Source organism: Neofelis nebulosa, chromosome 6 (assembly GCF_028018385.1).
Source record: "Neofelis nebulosa isolate mNeoNeb1 chromosome 6, mNeoNeb1.pri, whole genome shotgun sequence".
In the NCBI taxonomy this organism is placed as follows: Eukaryota; Metazoa; Chordata; class Mammalia; order Carnivora; family Felidae; genus Neofelis; species Neofelis nebulosa.
The window spans coordinates 79833918-79848993 of NC_080787.1; the positions used below are offsets into that span (position 1 = coordinate 79833918).

General features: G+C 39.3%; 1 long non-coding RNA gene across 3 annotated transcripts in view; it reads left to right on the forward strand.

Moving 5' to 3' along the window:
• Nucleotides 1–15076, forward strand: part of LOC131514510 (uncharacterized) — a 55438-nt gene that overhangs the window by 30664 nt on the left and 9698 nt on the right. Inside the window, exon 3 of one of the 3 annotated variants that reach the window (XR_009263103.1) lies at nucleotides 6980–7162. The exons of the other annotated variants lie outside the window; for them this stretch is intronic. This is a non-coding gene — a long non-coding RNA (uncharacterized LOC131514510). The remainder of the gene's footprint in view (nucleotides 1–6979; nucleotides 7163–15076) is intronic. 3 annotated transcript variants of the gene reach the window in all.

The window sequence follows — 15076 nt, forward strand, 5'->3', positions numbered from 1 at the left end:
TTTGGTCAGACAGAGCAGCAGTTCAGATATCCAGGCAGAGGAGGAAAGGATTAACAAGCATTCAGCAGCTATAGTTCAGAACTAGAAAGTCAGGACTTAAAATGCTAAGACCAATGTCCTAGGTTTTTCAAGGTTAAAAAGCTAGGTAAATCAGATCAAACTAAGGCTTAGAAATTGGGTTCTGAGGCATAGATGTACTATGTCTCCCATCTTTTCTTGGGCAACACAAACTGGTCTCAGGGTGTGGTTTGACTGCCATGTAACAGCTAATACAATTGGATATACCTTGTGTCTTTTTTTTTTTTGTCATTTTCTAAAATTCTTTTTGTTTGATTGCTGGACCTCCTAAATTGACCTTTTAACTTTTTAAAATTTTTTTCTCACCTATTTTACTTTACTTAGTCCTTATGCTCTACTTTTTTGGAAACTTTCTCAATTTTATTCTCCATCTCTTCTATATGGTTTTTTATTTCTCCTATCATATTTTAATTACCAAAAGTTTTTTTTTTCATGAAATGTTTCTTTTAAAAGTCCTTTTGTTTTGGTTTATGAATGCACCATCTTCTGTTTCTTATCTTATTGTAAAGTAATAGCTATCTTCTCTGTGACTATTTTCCCAAGTTTTCATCTCACTGTACTGTTTCCTCTAAGATGCTTTTTCCTCCGGGCTTACATCTGATGTGCACTGAATTATGTCCCCTAAAACTGATAGGTTGAAGCCTTAACCCCCAATGTGGAGATATTTGGAGATAGAGCTTTTAGGTATAATTAAGGTTATCTGAGGTCATAAGGGTGGGGCCCTAATCCAATAGGATTGATGTTTTTATAAGAGACATCAGAGAGTTTACTTTCTTTCTTTGCCATGTGAGAACACAGCTGGACGTTGGCTAGATCAATAGAACAGAATAGAAAACCCAGACACATGACAAGATGTCCAACATCAATCATCTTTCTTTCATTCATCATTCTTTCCTGCTTTGTCAAAGATTAGTTGACCATATACTTGTGGGTCCCTTTCTGGGTTTTCATGTGTCTGTTAGCCATCTGTATGTCTTCTTTGGAAATGTCACTTGAAAAAGAAGTCAAGAAATTGATCCCATTTACAATTGCATTTTTGTGCCAGTACCATGCTGTTTTGATCACTACTGCTTTGTAATATAACTTGAAGTCCAGAATTGTGATGCCTTCATCTTTGATTTTCTTTTTCAAGGCTGCTTTGGCTATTTGGGACCCTTTGTGGCTCTAGACAAGTTTTAGGATTGTTTGTTCTAGCTCTATGAAAAATGCTGGTGGTGTTTTGGTAGGGATAACATTAAATGTGTAGATTGCTTTGGGTAGTATAGACATTTTAATAATGTTTGATCTTCTAATCCATGAGCATGGAATATTTTTCCATTTCCTTTTGTCCTCTTCAATTTGTTTCATAACTGTTCTATAGTTTTCAGAGTGCAGACTTTTTATCTCTTTGGTTAGGTTTATTCCTGGGTATCTTATTGTTTTTGGTGAATATTGTTTTTGGATCAATTCCTTGATTTCTTTTTCAAATGACATATCTGATAAAGGGTTAGTATCCAAAATCTATAAGCAACTTGTCAAACTCAACACCCAGAAAGTAAATAATCCAGTGAAGAAATGGGTAGAAGACATGAATACACACTTTTCCAAAGAAGACATACAGATGGCTAACAGACACATGAAAAGATGCTCAACATCACTTATCATCAGGGAAATACAAACCAAATCACAATGAGATACCACCTCACACCTGTCAGGATGGCTAAAATTAACAACACAGGTAACAATAGATGTTGGCAAGAACATGGAGAAAGGAGAACCCTCTTACACTGTTGGTTGGAATGCATCACAGAGTGGTTCAGTCACTCTGAATGTATGGAGGTTTCTCAGAAAGCTAAAATTAGAACTACCCTACAACCCAGCAATTTCACTATTAGGTATTTACCCAAAGGATACAAAAATACAATTTGAGGGGCACCTGGGTGACTCAGTCAGTTAAATTTCAGCTCAGGTTATGATCATTATCATGAGTTTGAGCCCCACATTGGACTGTCTGCCATCAGCACACACAGTCTGCTTCAGATCCTCTGCCTCCCTCTCTCTCTCTTGCCCCTCTCCTGCGTGCACATACACTCTGTCTCAAAATAAATAAACCTTTAAAAGTTCATATTCCAAGGAGCACATGCACCCCAATGTTTATAGTGGCATTATCAACAATAGCTAATCTATGGAAAGAACCCAAATATCCAACAGCTGATGAATGGATAAAGAAGATGTGGTATTTGTATATATGTAATATACAATGGAGTATCACTCATTCATCAAAAAGAATGCAGTCTTGCCATTTGCAACAATGTGGATGGAGCTAGAGTGTATTATTGTAAGTGAAATAAGTCAGACAAAGACAAATACCATATGATTTCACTCATATGTGGAATTTAGGAAACAAAACAAATGAACATAGGGGAAGGAAAAAAAAGAGAGAGGGAAGCAAACCATAAGTGACTCTTAACTATAAAGAACAAACTGAGGGGCGCCTGGGTGGCTCAGTTGGTTAAGCGTCCGACTTCAGCTCAGGTCACGATCTCGCGGTCCGTGAGTTCGAGCCCCGCGTCGGGCTCTGGGCTGATGGCTCGGAGCCTGGAGCCTGCTTCCAATTCTGTGTCTCCCTCCCTCTCTGCCCCTCCCCTGTTCATGCTCTGTCTCTCTGTCTCAAAAATAAATAAACATTAAAAAAATTAAAAAAAAAAGAACAAACTGAGGGTTGATGGAGAGAGTTGGGTGGGGGATGGGTGATGGGTGATGGGTATTAAGGAGGGCACTTGTGATGAGCCCTGGGTGTTATATGTATAAGTGATGAATCACTAAATTCTACACCTGAATCCAATTTTATCATATATGTTAACCAACTAGAATTTAAATAAAAACTTGGAAGAAAAAAAAAAAAAGAAGAAATGAACCAGCAAATAAATTGCTCACTTTTCACCCTCCTTCCTCTCAACAGCAGACTGTTCCAAGTTGTTATGGTTCCATGCAGAAATACCATGTGACCAATTATGCAGCCTGTGCTTTCTTGAGAAGTTGTGATGAACTGGCAATGCACCTTCTTGCATTTGCTTTCTTTTTTCTCTGCCTGTTTCCTTCTCCCCTTTCTGTTTTTTCATTGCGATTATACTCTCCAAAAATGTGGCAGCATATTAGCTTTGCTTCAGGATCTGCTTTTGTTTAGAGCAAAGGTCCTCACATGTTAGTGTTCATAATAATTACCTGGGGAATTCAATAAAATGCATATTCTGATTCAATATTCTTGGGTTGGGACCTCAGATTTTGGATTTTTTACAAGCTCCCAAGTGATACCAATGCTGCTGGTCCATGGACCAGATTTTGGGTCACAAAGCTATAGAAAGCGCAGGATAAAGCACCTGGTATGAGAAATGTTGTGGTAACAACCTCTGGTATGTTGTGGCATTACAATCATTAAAGCTCTCACTTCTTGTTAATTGGGTTGAGGTGCAGGTGGATGACATAGCATTAGAACATTGTGTCTACTGTACTTTAATATTATGAAAACAATGATAATTATAAGGATTGTGGTGTCGGGTGGCTGCTTTTGACATCACCAGAAGCCTTGCAAAAAGAAAAATTATATGTTAAAGACAACTTTTAACCTGTGTCATGCTGTGATAGTCAGAGGACCTTGTGGCAGCTTTGGAGAAACTTTCATCTCCTGCAGCCGCAGGAGTGACTAGACTAAAATGTGGGCCTTTGATTTGAGTATAAAGATGCCAAGTCTGCAAAGAAAATTAAATGTGCAGCCTCAATAGTTCTTGAGGTCTGATAGGGAAAGAGTTGGGATCCTGATAACTGGGAGGAGAACATTTGTGTGAATGAGCCTGAGGACCATTAACTCCTAATTTTTCTGAATTCCCTGGCCATCCGAAGCAAGTCCTTATTTCTCTCCAGAGGCCAGGAGTCTCCTCTTCCCTGGGCAGTATTCAATGACCTTACCTTAAGGATAATCCCTCAGAAGATGATGCTGGTTGTCATTAAGGTCTGTCCCCTACCATATTTCATTGCCTTCAGATAAAAACCTGGATCAGGTCTCAGCACAGCCTGAGTAGGGAAGTACAAGGCTGCTTCAGGAAGAAACAGTTACATGGCAAAAGCACTATAGAACCAGGGTATATACACGTATCAGCAGGAGCATGAGAAGACATGGAGGATTTCAGAGGGCCAACTAGGAGAAGGTGCAGTATGTGAGTGGATAAGAGAGAGTTCATTATCATGGGGATCTCACATATGATTTCAGGATCCAGTCATGTCTGTATGGCAAGTATGTCTGTACCTGGTCTTAATTTGCTGAGCTGGGCATGGAAGCAGCTTATAGTAAATGAGGAATTGATGCTAGAACAGAGATCGTGTCTTAAATCAGGGTTCAGCCATCTTATTCTGTGAAAGGGCCAGAGAATAAATATTTTGTAGGCTATAAGGTCTGGGTTGCAACTGCTCAACTTTGAGGCTCTCGCAAGAAAGCAGTCACAGATAATAAGTAAAGGAATGGACATGACTATGTTCTAATCAAACTTTATTTACAAACAGGCTTTAGGCTAGATTTTGAACCCAGGCCTTAGTTTGTTGAACCCTGTATTAAATTAAATTAAAAGCAGCATCATGTGATAGAAAGAGCTAGAGTTTTACAGAAAGACAGATCTGGATTTGATTCCTGGTTCTACTTACTAGTGTGTATCGTGCAATTCACTTTATTTCTCGAGCCTCAATGTTCTCATTTGTTACAGTGGGCCTTATAATCTTTCATGTTTTTGTAATAATTAAATGAGATGATGAGATAATTTTTGCAAAATATTTGACATAAATATATACAAAGTCCCCATAAATTGAAGCAATTGTTTTCTTTCTTTCTTTCTTTCTTTCTTTCTTTCTTTCTTTCTTTCTTTCTTTCTTTCTTTCTTTCTTTCTTTCTTTCTTTCTTTCTTTCTCTTTCCTTCTTTCTTTCTTTCTTTCTTTCTTTCTTTCTTTCTTTCTTTCTTTCTTTCTTTCTTTCTTTCTTTCTTTCTTTCTTTCTTTCTTTCTCTTTCCTTCCTTCCTTCTGAACAGCACCAGGTATATAACCCAGAATATTTCAGGTTTTCAATAAGTGCTGCTTACAAAAAAAGAGAAAAATCAGCAAATTGCTGTCTGCTCATGATGGGCTTCCCCAACATCTTTCCTTTTCTTCGTATGAATGCACTAATCACCTGTGCATAAGGTGTATACAGTACTTCTAACAGTAATTGTAAATCATTAAATTGGGACATTGCCACAGATAAGTCTCATGACTTTCAGTCATGTGAATGAGTTTTCCAAAAGTCTGGTCATGAAAGAAGTTGTTTGATGACTGATGTTCTGCTTGGAGCTCTGCTGCTCAAATGTATTTGGCTGCCTGAGGATCTTTCTTCTCCTCTCAGTCTTCTCTAAGTTTGAGAGAGCCTGGGCGATTTTTGAGACTTGCAGTATATTAAACAATAAAGAAATGCCAAACAGAGTAAAAATAATGTGATGTGATGTATTTTAAACATTTATATGGAATAAAATAAAACTTTTGACTCTCAAAATAAAATGTATTATATTCCCTTTTTAGTATAGACTGTCATGGGTCTGAATATGAGGCCTATCAAGAGTGTAAGACTAGGGCATATAGACTTCAGGGTTCCACTCCCCTGAGCTTGACCCTGCTCAACCCATAAGACTTCTAACTTGTTGGCACTTTAAAACATTTTTCAACAACTGTTTTATGCTTCTGAGAAATAGTTCTACACTTCCATAAAGTGCACCTGGAAATATTGGTGCATTTTGGATAATAGCTTTCATATTTCAAAATTAGATCTGATAACTTACTCTATGGTGGAATGAGAAAAACAGAAACTCAGCCAGAAGAAATACTATAAAATACACTTTAGGTTGATGTACCTAAAACTATGCATAGATAATGAGTTGTATCATCCCACTTGGGGGAATATGTTTTAGAACAAATGCTCTTTTTTTTTTTATGAAGTTTGAACAAATGATATATACATAGGTAGCATTAAAAGAAAATAATGACATATCTTTTTAATGTGGGTTGGTATAAATTATCTTTGGAGTCTTCTGGAGCTAAAATGCTTTGCAGTAATCTTTATGAGTGTCTTCACAAAATTGAGTAATAAAGACTATGGGGACCCAGGCACAGAATCTTTTTGTAGACAAGGGGTTCAAGAGATGACAAGGGAATGTGTCTCCCTTATGATTACATACACTTGGACATCATTCTGGCTATCAGAATTCTAACTCTATCAACAACTATTTTTAGAGGAATATATTATGTCAGGTACCCTTAAATGTTCATTTAAGTCTCCTTTAGAATGGTTACTGTTTCTTATCATTGCAGCCATACAGCTGAGGACACAAGCGAGAACTTGGTAATTATTTGTGGAATGTTTTTAAATGAATATGCTATTATATTTGATCCTTACACTGACCCTGTATGAGACATGTATTATAAACCCAATTTTATAGACTAGAAGCTGACGTAGCTAGTAAGTAGTAAAGATTCAATTTGACACCAACTCTGCCCAAAAGTCCGGAGGGCAGAGTACTGTGACACAGGCATATGGAATTGGCTTGATGAGGCTTTATTTGCATATAAAAAAGTACATCACTAACAAGGAGGAGCCTGCCCCATGTGAACACTCACCCAGGGCCAGAAGGGTAAGTGCGTAGTTTTGATCCAACTGAACTTAAATGGTCATGATATTCCATAGGATCTATTCTGTATCAGACCCTGGGATAGACATTGGCTTATACTGTTTCTAATTCTTATACCTGTGATGTTTTCGTGGAAACCTGGGCCGAGATTTCAGTGAGCAACTGGGAAGTGTTAAGATTGTATTTTAATTATTTGGTTTTTCTGTCTTATTTTTCCTTTTAGAGCCATATATTCAAGGGCAAAGATCATGTTTTATAATGAGAAGCAGCATGATATGATGGAAGGAGGTGAAGTTTTGCAGTTAAACAGATTGTCCCATCTTATGGACAGTGAAACTGAGAATCAGATGAAGTAACTTGTCCAGTCATACTGCTGTTAAGTGATGGAGTCTGGATGAGAATCCAGGTTAGTGTGATTCAAAAGAGAATTACTATGAGAGTACTATGAAGTACTCTCCCTTCCTTCATATTCCCGAATGACAAAGGATCAAGTTATGTGATGGTGATGTTGTTTGGTCCTAATGTATAGTTGGATCCTTTCTGCACTGGTCACAACATACATCTAGGTTTATTGATGTCTCATATTTTTACACTTCAAATCTGGGAAGATAAATCAGACAGTGGAAACAGGTTCAAAAGAATAACGAACATATTAGTTGCTGTGTACAAATGTTTGAAGGTTCATTCACTCATGTTAATTATATTGTAATACCTGACTTTCTGTAAGTGGTGTACTCAAATCCCAGTTGTAGCTTTGATTGAAGAGGTCCTTCTTCCAGATGGTAAAATCAGGCTTGTGTGGCTTGAGAAGTAATGCAAAATCTGACCTGTGATAGCTTTTAGTTAGGTTGAGGTACAAGTGACCACACTGCTATGTGAGAGCTTCCTTTTCTCAGGCACATGGCAGTCCTAGTTCTGTGGAACTTGGTAAAGTGATGCTTTAAGCTGAGAATGAAGAGCCACGTCACCTAAAGAGAACTTTGGCAGACTAGGCATTTCTGTGCAAGTGAGCCAGGTGTGGGGCTCCCTGCTGCTGATAACTTTTCTGACCTTCTGTGGAGATGATGTGTGCAAGAATTCTACTCAGAGTAGACTGAAGGCTAATGTTTCAATCTTGTTGCAGAGCACTGACCACAGCGACTGGTCCTTGCTGGGTGGTCTCGAACAGTATTGTTCCAGTTCAAAAGAATAAATTGGAAACTCGCCTGCATACACATTCATGAAACAAGTCTCATGTGTTCTCGCAGAAATCAGCCATAAAGTGCTGCATTCTGAAAAACTGGTACAAAATCCAAACATCAACATGGCATATTTAAATGTATTTAATCATTTATTCTTTCATTAAGCAAGTATTTATGGGATGCCAACCATGTGCCAACCAGACACTCTTCTAAACCACTGAGGCTCAAAGATGAATGATATACAGTCCCTGCCCTCCAGTAGCTCACAGTCCAGTGAGGGGACAGATGTATATTACCAGGCAGTTATAAAACAAGGTGGGATATTATTGGCAAGTATAAAACTGCAAAGGATATTATTGGAGCACCAAGAAAGGACCTCTAAACCAGCCTGGTGTGCAGATGGGATTTCAGGGAGACTTCTTGGTAAAGGTGGTTCTTGTGTTGTCTTAAAATTCATGCTGTAGTATACCTGGCAAAATATAGAAAGATTAATAGTCCCTGTAGAGAAGCTTGGAGCAGTAAAGCACCAAGTAGCAATGTGCCTTTTTTGAAAATGTCATGGAGATCATTGTTGATGGAGCCCAGTTAGGATGACTATAATAAGTCCAGAAGGCATATTATCTTCTTTGTTTAAATTCATAGCCGTAACGCTCCCTCTTAAGTTCTAATTTGGTATGATCTACAGATATCCATAACTTGAGTAATAAATCAGAGTTCACATGATGAAATTTGAGTGTCCGATAATTGTTGCCACAAAATAACTGTGTTCTGTTTCTGGATAAAGATGCCTAAGGCTTGGTAGGCCTCATCTGGTTTCTGCAGGGACCAGACTGCTGAATTAAAGAGAGATATAATTGAGACCCCCATCCCTGCATCTTTTAGGTTTTGGTGATGATACTAATCTCCACCATCCCTCCATGGTTTTTGATTTACTATCTTGGTCCATGAAACAAGAGCGATTTTAAAGGTTTCCATTTGGGGGTGCCTGGGTGGCGCAGTCGGTTAAGCGTCCGACTTCAGCTCAGGTCACGATCTCACGGTCCATGAGTTCAAGCCCCGCGTCGGGCTCTGGGCTGATGGCTCAGAGCCTGGAGCCTGTTTCCGATTCTGTGTCTCCCTTTCTCTCTGCCCCTCCCCCGTTCATGCTCTGTCTCTCTCTGTCTCAAAAATAAATAAACGTTAAAAAAAAAAATTTTTTTTTTAAATAAAAAATAAATAAAGGTTTCCATTTGGTTTTACCCACTATGATAGCTCTTACTCCACAAGCCAACGATCCAATGTGGGGGTTACTCAAACTCCCTAACATGTCAATTCCAACTATATGGTAGGGAACTGTGGAAATGGCCACTAGGTGGGTCCATAGAACTTGGAAGTCAGACTTTAGCATTTATTACCTGGCATTTGTAAGTCTAACAGGGGGACCATGATGCTTTGGGTCTCTGGGATTCAACATCATTTGAGACTCTGAATCCAGTAGCCTTAATAAGTTGGTATTTTCCTTCCCCCAGTGTACCCAGTCACCCAAGTATATGACCCTAGATCCCACTGGGGAAGGACTGGGGGAAATCATTACAATTTGTACTTTTTACAATGTTACAGTGTTCTTCCTTCTAGAGACCCTTTCAAGTCAAGGAACTCTGGATCTGAAAAGTGGCTAAGGGTTTGTAACTTTTCTCTGATTATAGAAGTTAGGCATCATTCTTGTTGGCTACTGGTCCATTTTGTCCCTACAGGTGCCATTAACCATCTCCATAACTCGTTATAGATCAAGACCCCTTGGCTACTCCTTTGGTCTTGCATGTCATTATCATTATGGTAACTTTTTTTTCACTTTTTTTTTCTTTTGCGAAGTGTAGTTGACATGTAATGTTACATTAGTTTCAGCGGTATGACGTAGTGATTGCACAACTCTATATGTTATGCTATGCTCACCACAAGTGTAGCTACCAATCTGTCACCACACAATGATATTACAATACCACTGACTATATTCCCTATGCTGTACCTTTTATCTCATGACTTATTCATTTCATAACTGGAAGCCTATATCTCCCACTACCCTTCACCCAATCTGCTCATCCCCCCCCCCCACCACACCTCCTCCCCTCTGGAATCATCAGTTTGTTCTCTTTATTTATGGGTCTGTCTCTTTTTATTTGTTCATTTTTTTTGTTTTGTTTGTTTTTTTTTTAGATTCCACATATAAGTGAAATCATACAGTATTGGTCTTTGTCTATCTGTCCTATTTCACTTAGCAAAGTACCCTCAAGGTCCATCCATGTTGTTGCAATGGTAAGATCACATTCTTTTTAATGGTTGAGTAATATTCCATTATATATATATATTCATATACCATATCTTCTTTATCCATTAATCTGTCAGTAAACACTTGGGTTGCTTCCATATCTTGGCTATTGTAAATAATGCTTCAGTAAACATTAGGGTGCATATTTCTTTTCAAATTAGTGTTTTTGTTTCTTTGGGTAAAGACCCAGGAGTAGAATTACTATAGTATAGTAATTTTTTTTTTCTATTTTTAATTTTTTGAGGAATCTCCATAATGTTTTCCACAGTAGCTGTACCAATTTACATTCCCGCCAATGGTGCATAAGGGTTCCTTTTCCTCCTTGTTCTTGCCAATACTATTTATTTCTTGTCTTTCTGATTCTAACCATTCTGATAGATGTAAGATGATATCTCATTGTGGTTTTGATTTGTGTTTTCCTGAGGGTTAGTGTCATTGAATATCAGTGTCTATTGGCTATCTATATGTCTTCCTTGGAGAAAGTTTTAATTCTATTAACTTGGGGTTTTTTGGTGTTGAATTGTAGAAGTTCATTGTGTATTTTGGATATTAATCTCTTATCAGATATATCATTTGGAAATATCTTCTCCAATTCAGTAGGTTGCCTTTTTGTTTTGATGGTTTCCTTCACTATGCAAACGCTTTTTATTTTGATGTAGTCCCAATAGTTTATTTTTGCTTTTGCTTCCCTGGCCTTAAGAGACCTATTTGGAAAAATTTGCTAAGGCTGATGTCAAAGAGGTTACTGTCTTCTAGGATTACTTTTCTTCTAGATATTTTATGGCTTCAGGTCTCTCATTTATTTCATGGATTTAATGATTCCATTTTGAGATTATTTTTGTATATGGTATAAAAAAGTGGTACAGTTTCATTCTTCTGCGTGTAGCTTTCCAGTTTCCCAGCATCATTTATTAAAGGGACTGTCTTTTCTCCATTGTATATTCTTGCCTTTTTTGTCATAATGGATTGGTTTATTTCTGGGCTCTCTATTTTGTTCTCTTGATCTAGGTGTCTGTTTTTGTGTCCGTATCACACTGTTTTGATTACTACACGTTTGTAGTGTATCTTGAAATCTGGGATTGTGATACCTCCAGCTTTGCTCTTTCTCAAGATTGCTTTGGCTATTGGGTTCTTTATTATGGTAATTGTAACATCTTGGTTTCTGGTGGTTATATACCTAGCCTCTAGTACTTTACAGCCCCATCATCTCCTATAAATATTAATGAGCTTAGTTCCATGATTGCCTTTTCTTCAGTCAGCCCCAGCCTACAGAGGAGAGCTACCATGAATTCCTCCTAGTGATGCTCATGCCTCTTCTACCACTGCATTTTTAGTGGCCTTAGTAAATTATATGTTCTGTAGGCTTTACTATGGAATGTAATCTTATTCCAGCATGCCCACTTCCCTTTGCCTCTTTATTTCTTCCTGTACCATCAGCCTAGGCAAGCCACACATTTCCATTCCTCTCAGCATTGGCCACAACTTTTTCTAAGCATCTAGGAGCTACTCTAGTAGTGAGTTTGCTGCATCATCTGGGGTCCTTATCAAGGACTTAAATATAAATATGTTAGCTTGGAGACAGTACCCCCAAGCCAACAAATTTTTGCTCATTTAATTTTATATTCTTGATACCTGGGTATACATTCTGGATACCTTGTATCAGTCTGAGTCTAATCAGGAAACAGAAACTACAATGTAATATGAACAGGGACAGTTTAATATAAAGAATTATTAAACTATATAGAGGAGTAACTATAAGGATATAGAAAGGACTCTACATTTTTTTTTAAGTTTATTCATTTTGAGAAAGAGGGAGAGAGGCAGGGGGGAAGGGCAGGGAGAATCCCAAGCAGGCTCTGCACTGTCAGCACAGAGCTTGAAGTGGGGCTTAATCCCACAAACTGTGAGATCATGACCTGAGCCAAAACCAAGAGTCAGATGCTTAACTGACTGACTGACCCACCCAGGCATAGAAAGGACTCCAAAGAGAACCCTTGGCCTGAGGAAGCATCCCCATGGAAAGAACAGCTTGGAAGGAGAGTCCTTCTGCATGGCTAGGCTTCAGACATCACTGGAGTAGATGTGGTTGCCAATACTGGTTGGGATGTTTACTGGGTTTTTTGGGTCAGAGTGGTCTGTCATTGTCAGGCAGCAGGAGTTTAGGCGAGCTGAGGCTGGTGGGCAGGCACAGAGGAAAAGTTGGGGTGCCACTTCCAGGGCAAGTCCTGAAGCATACCAGTGTTAACAGGAAGACTGCAATGGGGTGGTCACCAACAGAAGCTGTTCAGCTCTAGATACACTCTTACACATAAGACCTCCCATGTCTCAATAGTACCACTCCCTATTTCTTGCTCACTAGTGAAGAAATTCTGACCCCTCCACAAAATGAGAAGACACATAGTTCCAACAGTCTCAAGGGAGCTCTGCAGAGCCAGTATCCATCCTCAGTGGTACCCATGCAGATGGCTCTATCCCATATTTGAGGGTCTCAGTTTTTCCCAAGAGGGTCCTTAGCATAAGGACCTGCCTTTGGTGAGCATTCAACCCATCTCTGGAACTCTGATATGCAACTCTCTGAGCTGCAGTATGCTGCCCAGCTGTCTCTGCTCTTCCACTCCAGGAAGTAAGGGCCTCTTTGTAAGCTACCGGAGAGATGCTCTAGCTCTCATACTTATCTTTTAACTGTCTGTTGATGGATCAGTTTCTCATCATCCCTCTTAGGGCATCAAAACAACCTCGCAGTGGCCACCTTCACTATTCTTGTGGTCATTGCTACCTCAGATCTTTCAAATGCCTGGATTGTTTCATCTGCAAGGCGTTTACTTCCACTCATTTTCCCAGATCACCACTAATGAAATCGTTAGCAGTTGAGCTGCTAACTTGTTCCAGGACTGTCTATGCCTCACTTACCATTCAAGATGGCATTGTCTTTGCCCTCAGGTGATGAGTAAGCCAGCCTCATGTTCTCATCTTACCATCTGTTTTTTCAGACCCCCCTTAGTACCTCTTGCATTACTTCATGCCTATTGAAAGCAGATGCCAGGATGGAATTAGACATGTAAGAGATTTATTGGGAGAAGCTGGAAAAGGTGGAGAGAGCCTTTAGACTACATGTAGGTCTGACATCTATGGAATGAAAGAAAGAAGAGAGAAGGAAATTGGATTGGAAAGGAGGAGTCTTGAACTAATGAGGCTAATGAGGAGGCCTCAAGCAACATCAGCTCTGGAAAATTCCCACCTCTTGCAGGATGGGGCCTGTCTGAATGCCCCTACAGGGCTCAGTCATTGTCTGGGAGGAGCCCGTGGGAAGTGTGCTCTTGGTGTAAATTAGCTTAATTTGCAGCCCAAAGAGGCAGCAGTGAGAGGAGGAGCATTAGCCAGTTCTGTTCCCAACAGTAGTAGATTTGAACAGCACATTCTTGTTACTGCCTCTGGGAGTCTGTAACACAAAGCAAACTTTCCAGCAGTCATAAAGGGGGTGGTTGATGAATCAGAGCATAAGAGTTTGAAGAGATATCAGCTGTTCAGGTTGAAGTAGCGTAAGTGGGAGGAATGATAGAGAAGGGACGAGGCTTGGCAGGGTCACAGGACTAATGGTGTCCTGATTTATCCCAACAGAGTTGGAGTCAGGTCATGAGCTGTAGCAATTAGTGGTGGTTGATGACCCATCAAAGGTGGGCCTGAGGGCCTAGTTCCATCTAGTCTGCCCACATTTGCATTTTGCCTTCATCCAATGAGGAGTAGTTGTATGTTCTGAGTAGTTCCCGTGCTGCATAAACACTATTTGCCCCTCCAAATCTGTTCTCCACTTCACCCTGCTCTGTATCCTGAAAGCTGGCCTCTAGGGACTACATCACTAAGTCCTCTTGCCCTCTGGTTTCTATTTGAGTCAGCCAAAGGAAAATGCTTTAGGAGATCAGAGAGAGGGAGGAGAGAGGTCAGGGTATTTATTCTCCCAGCCACCTGCCTGCCAGGTCACAGTTTGACAGTGGCTGTGTCTTTCTATCAAAGGTTTTGGCTTCTGCTAGCTGGCAGTGCAGTATTTCACCTGGGGATAGTAAAAACTTCCTGATAGGGTTAGGCTCTCACCATTGCTTGTTGGTTTCCCCTAACTTTGTCCACAACTTTGTAAATAGTCTCTTCATTAAACTCTATTCGCCCCTTTTGAGGGTGCCATCTTTCCCTGCTGGGATGGATCTCTATTGGTACCATCCTTTTTTTTTAATCTCTAAATCTGCTTCCTCATTTATGAAACAGTGGTAAGAATAGCACCTATATCATAGAAGTTAAGAGAGGTAATGTAAGTAAAATTTTTAGTATAGTTCCTAAAACATAGGCATTAAGTGTTCAATGAATGTTAACTGTCATTGTCATTACTATTATCATTGTGATTATCATTTTTATTCAGGAGCCAGTCACACTGGGACCAAGATAAGAATGTTGAGGGTTCGACTTTCCCACCAAAACCTCCACTCAACTCAGGATACTTGGCAAAACATACGTGCAACCAAAGGTTGGGTCCCATTAGACCCATTACATGATAAATTCACCTTTGCCAATTCTTGTGATTGATAAAACTCCCAGCAGGATAGTTCTGATCATTATTTCTGAGTGTATTTGTAAGGCCAAAGGTTAATGCTATTCCCATTTATTAATCCCTTGCTGCAAATTAAGCTAATTTTAGAGAAGGAATTCTTAATCAGTAGCATGAGGTAGAGGAAAAAAACTCTTTAAGGATTTAAAAAGGCACTACTACAACTTATAGAAGCATGGCTTATTTCATTCTCAATACGTCATAATTCCCAAATATATAATATATTATAGTGGAAAGAAA